The 15,619-nt window shown below is 37.0% G+C and overlaps 1 protein-coding gene and 1 pseudogene across 2 annotated transcripts in view; one reads left to right on the plus strand and one right to left on the minus strand.

Annotated features, from left to right (window-relative positions):
• The window catches only part of Kcnip4 (potassium voltage-gated channel interacting protein 4), a 1,094,684-nt gene that overhangs the window by 350,668 nt on the left and 728,397 nt on the right, over positions 1–15,619 (minus strand). The gene's annotated exons all lie outside the window — the stretch shown is intronic.
• Positions 4,096–4,153, plus strand: LOC115065335 (annotated as a pseudogene).

Raw genomic sequence — 15,619 nt, forward strand, 5'->3', positions numbered from 1 at the left:
GAGAGATACACACAATACACACACACACACACACACACACACACACACACACACACACACACCACTGCACTGTGACACATGCACTTTTCCAGTTGTAATGTCCTGAGATTATTTTCAATAGATAAATAGATATAATAGATATAAGCTATAAAAACATTTTTCTTCCCCTAAGCATCTACTTTCAATGATTTTTTACTCTTATTAAACACTGTTACTTATGACAATTTGTTCAATAGACACTTCTTAGATAATGTATACTTATACTTTGATCTTTAAATAATTTACAAATCTAAAAGAAAAAATATGTATTCAGTTGATGGTGATTCCTAATCTCCGGACAAGGATGTCAGGTACAAGTATCTTTTTCTCAAGAGTTACTGAGTATTTATCACGTATAAATATTGTGTATGAATTTCAACATCAAGTTAAATAAAATATCATCTATTATCATGGAGAGATTTACAATACTCCTACACTCATAGAATTCTAAATGTAAAAGAAGGTCAAACTGTTTTGCTAAGTTCCTTTGCATTCAGATTTACTCAGAATTCTTCTTCACACACAACTGCACGCAGGACATACTGTCAGAGTTAATGTTTGGGATGCTTTGATACAGTTCCTGATGTTATAGTGACCCCAACCATAAAATTGTTTTTTGCTACTTTATAACTGTGACTTTGCTACTGCTTTGAATCATAGTAAAAATATCTGTGTTTCCCAATGGTTTTAGGTGGCTCCTGTGAAATGGTCACTCAACCTCCAAAGGGGTTACAACCAGCAGGTTGGAAACCATTGGCATTGAAGATTCTAAGATTCCAAAGCAGAAATTGTTATTGTTTTTATATCTCTTCTTTCTGATCATGCCTTTGTACAGTGCAAGGGTTAAAACATAGCTGATAGTAGCAAACTAATACTGAATAGGCACCTTGTGCATGCTGTGGCCCTCCTAAAAGTAAAATGCAAATAGTTTCTGATTGTTACTACCAGCCCCTCCACTTTTCACACATTATTTTAATATTACAAATTAAATTGAGCATTTAACCATTCTCCATAGCTTGAGCAAGAACCACCTATTTGCATGTCTCAGGTGGATTTATCAAAAGGGTCTTCTCATTACTAATTCTCAACCTATTTCAGCTACATGTCCCTGTGGACTTAGCAAAAGACACTATAATTTCTACGTTCATTACAAAGTATTTTAATTATCTTACTTACAACTATGTCCCTACCTTTCAATAAAAGTGCTTAGTCTGCACCAGAGTAGAAGGCACTTTCAAGGCAAATTCTGACTATACTCATAGCTATGAGTTACAAAATATAATTGAAAATAAGAGAAAGCTCCACCACTGGCCCTTCTAACTGGGAAATCTAAGAGCAGATAAAAATGGAGGTTTTCTTGTCATCTTGTGTTCTTTCTTAGGCACTGATTTTCCTGACATGAGTACATTTGAGAAAATGTTTGGTGTAATTCCTTAACAGGTCAGTTACTGCCATTAGAGTTCAGCATATTCATGCCCTTAAGTCTTTTCCCAGGTATATTAACCATGTGTCTTAAATACTTACATCCCATGTATTTAACTTCTTTCACAAATGTCCTGCTATCAATATGAGTGATGATGGTCAATGAAGCCATAAGCATGCAATTGATATAAACTTTGGTATTTATATTAAATTGTTTATTATTCCCCTAATTGACCATTCTAACTTTCCTTATCTTCTACTGCATTAGTATTCTTCAATTTATTCAGGTGGACATATTTCCTCTGTTAGTAATAATGAGCCACAGAAGGCGAGCTCTCTCTGGTTTTAATCTTTCAATGCTAAACATATACTCATCTCCTTTTAATTCATCTATCCCTCTTCCATACTCTCTTAAATAGCCTTGGACCTGGATATCTTTAAATGTTTGTAACAACCTTCTTGAGGAACTTTTCTATATTTCTTTCCTTCTCTGGGTGAAATTTCTACATTTCTGCTTACTCTGGCACATTTTTTACTCAACCGGTATAGAAATTTTAGTTATTGTCTTAGTAGAATCATGTTTCTATAAAACATTATAAAGCAGTCTGGAGAGATGCTGCAGCAGTTAATAAAAGCATTGGTTGCTCTTCTAGAAGACATGGATTCAATTATCAGCACTCATATGGGGGTCATAACTGTCTGCTAGTCCAGTTCTAAAGTATCCAACACACTCTTCTGGCCTCTAGGTATGCATGCAATACACAGATATACATGCAGGTGACGTACTCATACACAATAAACACACAAACAACTTTTATATCCCATGCACTTACAACTTATAAAGACTCATCACTGGTTCGTTCATACAAGGTACCTTTCTGCAACATCCCCATACAGCAGAGGGCCAGATGAGCAACCTCGAGTCTCTTTTATTATGGTGTTAATCTCACCTATAAAAGCTCTGACTATAATTATGGTCTAATAATCTTCCTTAAGTCCATTCCTGATGCCATTACTTTGGATACTCAACATATAACACATAAGTCTCAATATATAAATTCTGAGATAAGGAAATCATTTACATGCAAATAGTCTTGCACAGAGATGGCCTTTATGAAAATATAGTAGCAAGCATTGGAAAATGTCCAAATGTTAAAAATCAGGGTGAGGTAAATAAATTACTAAGTAATGGTACATGTACATGAATGAATATATTAGGAAAACAGAAAATGGTAATAGAAATTCATTAGTCATAAGTAATTATGTTAGCAATGTTTTAAGAATCACATAAATACACTTGCATATATTCATGTGTGCATATTCCCATCAGCATGCAGATTTAAATATTGGATTTCTTGTTGGTAAAATACAAATAACTTTAATTTTCTTTGAATTTAAATTTCTTAAATTTTGTGTAAACAATATGTTGCTTTAAGTATGTGAGAAAACAATGGCCTCTTAAATCACTTCACATTTGAAGCCTTTGCCAAATAAGCATTTCACTTATAGATTTTTTTAAGACATATTTTTATTTTTAGGTGTGTGTGTGTGTATGTGTGTGTGTGTGTATGTGTGTGTGTTTGTATGTGTGTGTGTGTGTATGTATGCATAAGTTTAGTTACTAATGGAAGCCATGGTATCAGATCACATGGAACTAGAGTCAAGGTCAGTTGTAAGCCTAGTGTAGGTGCTGAGGATCAACTGGTCTCTTTTCCAAGAGTAATGTGTGTATATTCTATGGCCCCTTTATATAGCTTAATTTTTGTCAGGTCCAGCAAGGCATTTCTGGGGACAAAATGACATGGTTCCTGTCTCTGAGACAGGGCCAGTGGATGTGGACTTTCATGGATGTAAGGCTTTTTTTGAATAATAATGTACATATTTTACATTCCTCATTTAAGGAATGTCCTCCCTATTAACATTAAAGACTCCATGATAACCAAACAGCTCTAGAAGCCGAAGGTGTGGATAACATCTCATCAAAATAGTAAATGCTGGGACCTTCAAGACAGCCCTTAAGCTATGGACTCTTAAAAACATGAGTTCAAAAATATAAAATTTCTCCACTATGCAAAATATAAGAATGCAATATGAATCATACAAGGGGCTTCAAGAATCTAAAGAACAAAGGCAGCTGCATTAATGAGTCAGCTTCCTAGAAGTATACAATGGCAGGCAGATACAACAGCAGGTAGATTCCTGATTTTAAGGTCAGCCAGGGATATAGCAAGGTTAGGTTTAAGTGTGGTGGAAATGGTAATTTCAGTACAAGGTCCCTCCCAGCTAGCTTATTGTTTGTGCATAAAAGAGGCAGGCAAATCTCTGAATTTTTTTTGCAGTGTTAAAAGAAAATGTGTGTTTGCTGTTTCCCAAGAATTAAGGGACTGGGGCCAAGGGATGCTGATTCATAGGAGAATCAAAAGGAAACCTGGAATAAGTAACTGCACTGATATGTAAATAAAAACTGGGCTTTTGGTCTGCAAGAGATGAGTTAGCAGAGAGTGTTAGCAGTTCTAGAGAATTTTCCTCTGGTGAGAGCTGAGCTGTCTAGAGATTTCTGGAGAGTGAAAAACTACTCTTCTTCAAGAGTTTTTCCAATAGGATAAGGTCAGAAATCTTAAGAATTACTTAGAGAGGTGACACAGCTCTTTTAGAATTTTTCTGGCTTCCTGATTTTGATCAGAAAACCCAAGAATTACTTTTAGAATGTTTCTATCTGGATTTCTGACTTGGTCAGAAGATCCAAGTTTTTTTTTTTTTTTGTTGTTGTTGTTTTGTTTGTTTTTTTGTTTTGTTTTGTTTTTATTTTTTAAAGTAACTGTGTTGAAATTGGTCAGGACACTCATGTGCTATTCAGATAGCTTTTAGAGTGTTTGCTAGTAGAGATAGCAGCTGTCTCAACCAGAGAGCTTTTGGAATAACAAGAAAAGAAGCTGTTTAGGGCAGAACAGAACACACACACACACACACACACACACACAGAGAGAGAGAGAGAGAGAGAGAGAGAGAGAGACAGAGACAGAGACAGAGACAGAGAAAGCAGTCTCGAAAGCCATCTCAGCAGAATCAAGGCCACCAGCTTGGACCCACGATGTGACTTTAAGATTTTTGTTTTTACCAACTTCAAACACCCCTCTCTCAGCAACCTGGACCTAGATGAGGGCAGTCCTTGGCAATTTATTATTACAGCAATGTGTGCATCAACTGCCTCCCATTCTTTCCTGACCATCGACTATTCAATCTAACACTATCTCATGGAGCCCCATTCAGTTCTGACAGAGCTCAGTCACATTCAGCTGACTCTACAGCAATGGTGCTGGTTGAGGAGAAGAGTTACAGGTAATTTTTTCCCCTTTAAAAGTGTACAGCAGGCCACCAAGAAGCCAAGTCTGCTTTTCCTTCCATCTAGTCAAGCAATAATTGCACAGAGACCACAAATACACTGCAATGTTTATGATAACACTATTCTCGCTAAGCCACTGGAATCATAATCACTCCATCTCATAAATCTGAATTCTGCTTCTGTGCAAAGTCCATAAACAAACACCACAATGTTCTTGATGCAATTGGAGATTAATTACATAAATCAGACTTGTAGTACAGAGTTTATGACTGGAATCCTAACAACAAAAGTTAAGATTCTTAAAAGAAGGAAAGGGATGATTTGTATAGATTATAGATTGATATTGTCTTTATGCTCAGAATTCTACTTTAGAATGTCAGACTTTGTTTCTGACATATGTGGTATTAAAAGCTTATAAAATTAGCTCATGCAATACAAAGACCATGTATTCACCTAACATGAATATAAACTATTAATTTTTATGTAGGCTTTGGCCTTTGCCCTTCGTAGATAAGATTGTTCTTAAACATACTATGTAGTCCAGGTTTTCCATTATTTCATTTAATACTCCTATTTAGCTTCCTAAATTCTGGGAATACTGGCATAAGCCACTAAGCTCAGTATAAAATTGATAACTTTAGAATGCATCTCATCAGTTTAATATTTACTGATGCTTTGAAATGCCAATGTTAAAAAAATCATCATATAAGTTAAAAAGATGAACAAGTCACTATTGTCTAGTTTTACTATCTTTCTAATGGACCCTACTCCTTTATCCCTTCTTCTAGACTTTGAAGATGTAGATGAAATATACTCTTCAAAATAATATCCCTAGACCTCACTTTACAAAGCAAAACAAAACTATGTATAGAACAGAATCTATATTGTCCTAAATCAGCAAGTAGAATGTTAGCCATGAAATGACAGAACAGAGGTCCCTCTGATAAATGGTTTTGCTTATGTAGTTTCTGTTACCAACAGCCAGCTCTGGTACGCAGACAATAAATGGAAAATTCCAATGATAAATAATTCACTAGCTTTAAATTGTGTTCTCTTCTGAGGTATTATCAATGAGATCTCTCATCATCCCTTTCTACCTACCAAAAGCATAGGACTTCTATTCTCATGTACACATGCCCTATATTCTACCTACCCAGTAGTCATGGAGTTGTCACCTCGGTCATCAGGACAGTTGCCTTCATACCATACTATCACAGGGCTTGAAATGTTTTACTTCAAAGCACCATAGCAATGATGTTGACTATTGAGATATGCCAAATAGAAGGCATAAGGTCCATGACTTAAGAGGTGAACATAATCGACTTAAGGCAGGAAAAATGTGAGGAAGCAGTCACATACTCAAAATGTTTATACCCTTTATAAGAATGCAAATATCTGAAATTTCAGAGAAGAAAAGAAGGAACATTACTGGTATAAGAGTTAGATGTATGTTCCCAAATAATATTTTTTGACATTTTAAAATTAAACTCCAGAAAAAGAAAGGCCTAGGTCAATAAGAAGAACATTCTTTGAATAGTGAGGTACACCTTTAGACAATAGAGCAATAGGAATGACAGAGATGATTTTGAGAATATGTTTCTGAAGCAAGTGACATAAAGCTTTCTCTGAGATCTATGAAGTCAGCCCCTCTAGGGGAGATCCTGGTAGGGTTATACACTTTGCCTTTCATTTGTATTGTTTGATTAAATTATCATGGCTTTCTGTCTATATAGCTTGAGTGTTCCCTAGGCTTAGAAGCTAAAATAATGTTAGAGGCTGATTTTCAACAGAGTTTCGATCCCTGATCCCATCATGTCTTCTGGCCTGATTACCTAGAAGATTCCTTTGTACTTAGATACACAGGACATCGAATTTCTCATTCATCCCTCAATTTGATGATTCATCCATCCATGCATCTATCTGTGCATCCACCCATCCATCCATTATCCATCCATCCATCCATCCATGCAATCACCTATCTAAATCAACTATATAACCTATAAACTGAAAATTGTCATGCTCGATGCCATGTCAATAAAGCTAGATAGAATACTTCTCTCTGTAAAACTTTAATTAAATAGTTCTAGGTCTAGAATAAGTGTGTGCAGACTGGCTCCAAAGCCCACAGACTCTAAACCCGTGAGAGAATGCATAGCCTGTCTCTTAGGATGCACAGTTTTCTGCTCACATCACTGCACTCATTGCAGACCTTACTACAGATGTGATGATGCTTTTCATTGAGCCTTGGACATTCAGTCTGAGCACATTTATCAAAGACCAAAATCTTGCATACAGAAGTGCTCCTTGACTCACATGGTACAGTAGAGCTCTTGGGTCAAACAGTTGCTCTGTTCCATGTCCAGCAGTCTTCAGTTCCTAGCAATTAAGCATGATTTTTATCTGCTTTTAGTACTGTTGCAACACTGCTATGATAGTTCTTGTCAGTGAAGACATAATTATGACTACATGCTCATTAATATTGTCTCTTATCAGTAGATATTCAGACCAATTATACAGAAGAATGTCCGGGATAGTACAGTCACAAAAATAGGGGCTGTTGGTCTTTAATTGGGAAATTAGTCAAAGGTATCAGTACACCTGACATTGGCTATCTAGGCATGTGCACAGTATTCTAACTACTGTGGTGTCAAAACTATGACTAGGAATCAATATTTCATCAGAATCCACCTATGGGATGCTGGAAAGATTCATTCTGCTATACAAAGCAGCCAATGTTTTCCTTAGCACCGAAAGGCAGGGTCTCCTCGGAGAAACCAACATCATTTTGTACTCTTAGGTTATATATTTTTTTTCATACTTTATCTTTACCTTATCAATCTCAGCTCTTCTGCATTATATTTTTTAATTAAAAATCATTTAATTGACCCTAAATTATACTTGCTATAACATACAATAGGATGTTTGGAAATATCTGTGCCTTTTAGAGATAGCAAAAATTCATCTCCTCAGATATTTACCTTCTTGATAAAAGTATTTAAATCCAGCCTTTTACCAATTTTAGTACTATAGTGCATTGTCAATAACAAATCATCATGTGGTACAATAGATACTTTATGTTGTTTTCTTTTTAAACTGTAATATTGTAATTCAGACAACATTCCTGATAACGGTCATTATGAATTCTTTCTATAAGATATTTAGAGATTCAATATATAAAATGTTACCAGTGATATTTATGTGGCTTCATTTCCTACAGGTTCATCTTTGTTGTTGCAAGTGACAGAATTTCCTCTTCTGAAGCTGAATATTAGTTTTTTGTGTTCAGATCCCACACCTCCACCATCTCCTGATCCACTGAAGGTCACCTGTTGATTCTGCATCTTTGTATTGTAATTGGTACTATTGTTACCATAGATTCCACATTCTGACTTCATTTTTTTCCCAGACATAATAATAATGAGGCAAGTGGAGGATAGAGTAATTCTATTTTTACTTTTTGAAAACCTTCTCGGCTAAGAATATTCAAGAGCTCCCTTTACAGTCTCACTGAAACTTATTATCATTTATCTGTTTGCTAGCAGACATCTCACAGGCTTGAAGTGATATCCTTGTGTTCCCTCAATGTTGTAGCGGTCTCCCTGTTCTTGGACCTTTACCAACATCCTCTTGTCTGTGTGGCTCTGCCTTCTATGTGAGAGAGTCTCCCTGCCTGATATTTGCAGAAAGGGTTATTTGTATTGATCAGTTCTGTCATCTCCATCCACAGATACATCTCTGGATACTCACTTTGAAATCGCCTCCTTTCATCCTGTTTTTTATCTTATGCTGATGGTTATCATAACCATTGCTACATGTCATGCTCCTTGTAGCTTATTTTTCTATTGCAAAATATGCTTTTAGCCACTTTTCTTCTACACTGCTGTTTCTTTTCTTGGTTGCAGAGAGTGACGAAGAACAGTTTCTGGGGTTGCTATGAGCTGAGGCTCTTCTCTATTACCTATTGTCTGGGTTACCATGCACCACCCCCTGCTTCAGTTTCATCATTAGTAAAATCAAGAGGAAAATAATTTTTACCCCCCTCCAAAACATTAATTTTGAGAATTAAATGAGGCAACCAAAACAAAACACCATCAACTCTGCATATTAGAGTCTCACTTAATTAATTATTAATTACTACTGCTTCTGTTTTATTGAAAACAGCCATGCCTTGAGCCATCTAGTTATATAGGATGTCTGCTTTGTATCAAGCATAGAACTTGATAAAATATGGAAAACTGATTCAGGTTTTATTGGAGAGAAAGGGGAAGGAACCATGTAGAAGCCCAATTTACAAGTTGATAAAGGATATACAGGAGACCAGATCTGGAAAGGCAATTTAAGTCAGTGATGAATAGTACTTTGCTATTATATAATGATTATAGAGACAGAGTAGGAAGCGCTGCTAGCACAGCTAGCTGTGACCTAATATTAATGAGGCCAAGGTGACAGGGTTTGGCACATTCTGCGTTCCACTTAGTTTGTCTCTGCTCTGATCTTTTAGCCTGCAGTTTTGCCAGTATGCCAGCCAGGTTAAGCACTGTGTCTGGGAGACACAGAACAAACAATCAACAAAGCCATCAGCTAAGGGTGAGGGAAACTTATCTAATGGGATATTCCTAATAAACAGTGGAGTGGTTAACAGCACTGTGTGGTTTATTTGGGTATTAACTTTCCTCTCACAACTCATGACCTCATCCCAACAATGAACGATGTATCTAGATGCTCACAGCTTCACCTAAGACTCAGGTTAGAATTGAGAAGTTGGAAAAGCTGAGGATTCATTGGTTTTGTTGTTGTTGTTGTTTGTTTTGTTTGCTTGTTTTTGTTTTTATTTTTCCTTTTCCTGAAGTGGCCTTGGCTGCTACCAGATGGTACTAGGTAAGTATAAGCCAACAGGAGACTCTAATGTCATAATATACAGATTTGCCAGGAATTGCAAAAAAGTGATGTTTCTGGCACAGCTTCAAGAGGTGTGAATAGCGTATGGCAGGATATTGATTTGTATCTTTAAAATAATGCTTTATTTGCTTTAAAATTAAAATTGCTCTTAGTCTTGGGAGAAAACTCCTTCAGTCACTCTGCCTCTTAATCTGCTTTTGTCTTCCACCTGGGAGGAATCCTAGGTGTTCCTCATTTCAGTGTTCCATGCGGGATTTATCTGTTGATGGTTTCTCCCATCTCCTTCATCTCAGCTGTCTCTCTTTCTTTTTTACCCATCTCTCTCCTCTTTATCTGCTTTTTCCTCCCTAAGAGTTCATGCCAGGGAATTAGCCATTGATCCCCTCCCAGTATTTGAGAATATGTTTTCTTCCAGTTCATTTTCATTTGTGAGGCAATTCATCAGCTCTTTGCCCATTTCCACACATGGCAATGAATGCGGCCTAGGCAGCATGGAGTTCCTTGAAGCACCATCAACAGAATCATTGTTGTGATATGCCACTTTAATTTTTCCAGGAACTGGCACCATCATTTGCCACTTACTTAACTGTGGTCTGTCTTCTCTTTTTCTTTCTTTCTTTCTTTCTTTCTTTCTTTCTTTCTTTCTTTCTTTCTTTCTTTCTTTCTTTCTTTCTTTTTCTCTCTCTCTTTCTCTTTCTTTCTTTCTTTCTTTCTTTCTTTCATCTATGTATCTATATATGTATGTATGTATGTATTTATGTATCTATCTATCTATCAATCTATCTATCTATCAATCAAATCCCATGCAGAAATACTGTGCATACATCATGGTCACTCCTTCTCCTCGGTCCTCCTAATACTTTACAACCTCCTACTCTCAAATGCATGATCTCTCCTTTATCATGGTTACATAGTCTACTGAGTCCATTCAGCATTGTGTATATGTTCGTGTGTTTAGGGCTCAACATTCAGGATAGGATAACTTCTCAGTATGTTCATCCCTGAGGAACTACATTTCCCTTTCCATGCAGTAGTCATAAACAGCCTGCATCTCTTCATCTAGGGGGTGGGAATTGTAGTGTTTTCTATCCATGTTAGCATGTCATATAATGTTGTCATTATGCAGGTGTTGTTTGATTTGACTATGTTGCTAAGATTTATTGATTGCAGACTCACTAAATTGCATCATTATTTGTTCTTTGGTATGGACTAGAAATAAGACTTTCCCTCTCTCTTCTGGATTATTAAAAGGCCATTTTTTCAATATCAAGCAAGGAAAACATAACTAATCCTTATCTTCAGTTAAAAAGCTGTATATTTCATTGGGTAAGATACGTGCTCTACACATGTCTGTGCGTGTTGCATGTGAAACACATATACACAAACACACACACATACACACACACATACACACACACACACACACACACACACACACACACACACTGCTCAGGCTCACACTTCATGATCCTAGCCTTAGTATCCTTTTAAAATTATTTACTGTCCCTTCCCTTCATAATCCTATTACAATTTGAAAAACATTCTGCTCAAAACTTTGTTCCATTAACATTATAGTTGAATTAATCTAAGGATTTAGGGACCCTTTGAGAGAACTTGGTGATATAGCTATTAAGCATACAAAAGAATGTGTTTCTTCATATATGAATAACAGCATGCACACCATTGGGTCCTGTTCGTATATCACCATCATCACTCCTAGCCACTGATCCTCTTCTTCCTTTCAGAGCCCACTGGTCCTGACGAACCAATACCCCCACCTCTAGGGGGTCCTGATGTGGTCCCTGGCATCATACCAGAGTTTCTCAATAATATCCCAGAGTTTATAGTGACCCTGTCCTGAGACGGTAGGTTCATCACCTAAGCTTAAAGTGGAGTGAAGGGCCAGTGCTGCCAATCATAATTCTGTGAAAGTACAGATGAACTTGTTTAACATCTCAGAGTAAAATTGTTTTGTGATTCTTAGGAAACATTTAGAAATTATTCAATCAGTATCCTTTTAAATAAAACCTATAATTTCCTTGTTCGTCTTTGACAATCATTGTTTCCAATTATTTCAGCTTAATAGATTTGAGCGCAGCAACCACCAATCTTTTTTGCTGGAAGTTGGAGCTTTTTAATTTTTTTCTAGACTCCATATGTTTGGCTTCAGGCTATGGCTGCATTTTTTTCATTTTATTTTCTTCTGGACAGTATGTCCAGTATTCATTTATTTTGTGAAATCTCTAAAGGATAGCTTAGCTTAGGTCAATAAAAGTCAATGTTTCCATTCATATAGATGTAAGGACCATTTCTGATAAATCTCAAAATTACAGCATGACTTATTCTTTAATCAAAAGTTATTTATGTACACACACACACACACACACACACACACACACACACACACACACAAATTTCTTATTACAAACTAAGAAAATACGGAATTCCAAGGAAGCTAATCATGTGTGCCTACAGACAAAGCATTCAGATTGAATTTTTAATAGCTGAGGATGTAAATATACAACCAGAGCAGTGCTGTTTATTGAGAGCAGAGAAACATTCCAGACGTGATGGCAAGTCACAGAGGGCTATGACCTCTGCAATAGCCCAGCTCAGTCATCCTCACAGATTTCTACTTCATAACATTGAAATTCATTTTCTAATTTAAAAATATGCATGCTTGCCCTCTGCTCAGAACAGAGGACACTAAACGTGAAGAGTGTAATGGAGTTTTGATTAGCAGGATGGTCAGAGAAGGTTGTGTCAGGAGCATATCATGTAGAAATCACTCTAACTACATTAATGTCTCAGGGTTTCAGGGCAGCCAAACCTTATGCATCCTCCTCCAAGTTGCCAGCTCTCCCTACAGACTGTGGCTTTCATCCTGCCTATATCCTAACAATACCATGTTTTTCTATCTTAATCAGTATGAAAAAAAAAAGTGGCAGTAAAATCAAAATTACTCTCCGGGCTGATTCAAAAAGGGCAAAGACCCAAGGGCCCAGCAGCTCAAGACCAAGGAATAATGGTACTCTTTACCTCCTACAAATGACTGTGGGGACTCAGTCCCCTTTTCTGAGCCTTGATTGTATCATCTGTAGAATGAGTATGATAGCATGAGACACTAATACTCATATTGTAATTACACTATAATGCAAAATAATAACACAAAAAATTCTATAAATGCTGTGTGTATGTGTGTGTGTGTGTGTGTGTGTGTCTGTGTGTGTGTATGTCTGTCTGTGCCATGCATGCCATGTGTGTGGAGAGCACATATTTGGTTATGGGTATCCATAGTCACATTTCCCTTGTTTGAGACAGAGTCTCTGTTTATTAGTGCTTGTGTCCAGACTAGAACCGATTCATAAGCCCTCATTTCACATTAGGAGGTCTGGGATTCGGCTTCTGGCAAATTGAACTCAGGTCCCTCTAGCTTGAGTAGCATATCTTTCCCTCATTGAGCCTCCCCGTTGATCAGGTGCACAGAGCTTTTTATTCACTACACAACAAATGTTTCATAAACGGTTGTTCTTGTAATTACACAATTATGGTGTAATGGGAATGTAAGGAATTGATTCTTTAATGTTGTACGTTGGACATTGGAATGTATCAGAGGCATGTTTTCCAAGTCATTCACAGCTCTGTCCATATGCAGTTTTGGAATTTATATGTAGTTCCTTGTCCCTTTAAAACTTGATTAGAAAGCATCTTACTACAGCTTCAAAAATAATGGTCCAACAATGTAACACGGCTTCTAATTCATGTCTCTAAGAGTCCATTTCTGTTGTTACATTTTAAAGAATAAGATACATTGGTCTAGTGCAATATGTAGCAGAGGCCTTTTGGGGGCATCAATGGGAAGAGGGGCCCTTGTCCTGTGAAGGCTGCATTCCCTAGGTTAGGGAAATGCCAGGGTGGGGAGGCAGGAGTAGGTGGGGAGTCAGGGAGCACCCTCAAAGGAGCCTGGGGAGGAGGGATGGGATAGGGGGTTTCCAAGGGAAATCAGGAAAGGAGATAACATTTGAAACGTAAATAAAGAAAATATCCAATAAATAAAAAGAAAAAAAAAAACAATAAAAAGATACAGTATTGTGAATAGGAGTTCAGGAGCATCAGTACTGTAAAAACATGTTTTACTTTGTGTAAAAACCCACTGATTTAAATTCCCGTGATAAGTCACTGAAGATTTTGTTGTCCCAAACATCTTTTTATCATCGGATAAGCACAAAACACAAACCAGTGTGCAAAATAAAAAAAAAAAAAAATCTGAAACCCTCCAAAATTCACATAATTTACATTTTTTATTCACACTGGTTATATAAATCAGCTGTGTATGAGGGAAAAGTAATGATCAGAGAAGTAATTATATGTTTAGTGATTTCTTAGGCTTATACAATCTTCCCTCGGCCATAGGTCTAGTCAAATATAAAACTTATATCTACTTTAACGTTGACATTTTGTTTTTAAACTTCATCATTTTCCGTTTGCACTTTAGGACCTTTCCTACTACAACAGGGTTTCAAATACTTTGACATCCCATGTCAGCCAAGATTAGAGCTTGAGGTCCACCCTCATGGGAAAAATAGAACTAGAGCAGAAAACCATGGTGATGTTTGCGAATAAATAGTATTGTTAAGGGCGCATGAAACTGGAGCTGGAAACCATTGCTTCTAGCTCCCACATCTGTGCCTCAAGGACTCTGATCTAGTCTCACTTCCAGGCACTGATTTTCACCTTCCTTGATGGCTGTGCTCTCTAAGCAGAGGTGAAGGCAGAGGAAACTTTCTTGGATAACTGGTAATGCTTAATTTATTTTCTACAAACTCCAATCCTACTCTAGCTACATTCTGGAGAAGTCTACGGAACCAAACCTCCCCGAGGAATAGATTCCATACATTTAGTTTTGATCCATAAGAATGTAGTGAGTGGGTCCCCTGCCCCCTCCTGCTTTGAAGCAGGCACAGTGTTTTCCTTGTTTCTGTGGTGCAGGGCAGAGGGTGAGGACGACTTTTATATGTGCCAGCTATGGGATCAGGTGCTGGGTAGTCAGGGATAAGCTAAGAGAGATGAACCCACAGCAGAAAACAAAAGAGAAAGGTTAGCAAATAATCCCCAACCCGCATTCTAAACTCTGCAAGCTTCAGGGGCAAATCTAGGGATACTGTATTTTATTTGCTATCTCTGAAAAAAAGAAAAGGAAAAAAAAAAATACAAGGAAAAGGAGATTTCAATAGCCAACAGGGATCAAAATGTATTTGCATATTCTTCCACCTCCCAGGCTGAATACAAATTAAATGTGTAATTACATTTAGATGCCACAGCTGCTTGGAGACTGCTTCTTCACAGCATCTATTTGTGAATTTCAAAAGTTTTATAAGGAAAACCTTGAAAGCAAAAAAAGTAAATATTTTGAAAGGGAGTTACAATTGTGTCAGCAGCAATCTTTTCTTCAATAGCTAAAGGGAGGCAGATCTTAGTAGATCGAGAATTGTAGCATTCAAAAATAAAAATAAAAATAAAAATAAAAATAAAAATAGCACCACCTAGAAATGCAATCTGCGGCATCGGTTTTCTACTGATCCCTCTATGCATCCAATTTCTCTGTCATTTATTACAGTAAGAAGCAGGGTGGCCCAAAGGAGAATTGTTTGCAGGAAGCAACAGAGATATTCACAACAAAAAATGTGACAACATGTACAAACATGGACGGATGAAAAATAACATAGTATTTAAGCAGCCTTCTGAGTCACCTTCTTGTCAGATAGTTGTGTATATTGGTAGCCAGAGGATTAAAATTATGGCTCCTAAGATGTTAAAATTAATGCACAAGTAGATGTACATGCTATTTTATGGAAATAAGAGATGGGGAGATGTGGGGAGCCGCCCTCACATTCGCCATTACAAGATAGCGCTGAT

This window comes from Mus pahari, chromosome 13, assembly GCF_900095145.1.
Source record: "Mus pahari chromosome 13, PAHARI_EIJ_v1.1, whole genome shotgun sequence".
NCBI classification, from domain to species: domain Eukaryota; kingdom Metazoa; phylum Chordata; class Mammalia; order Rodentia; family Muridae; genus Mus; species Mus pahari.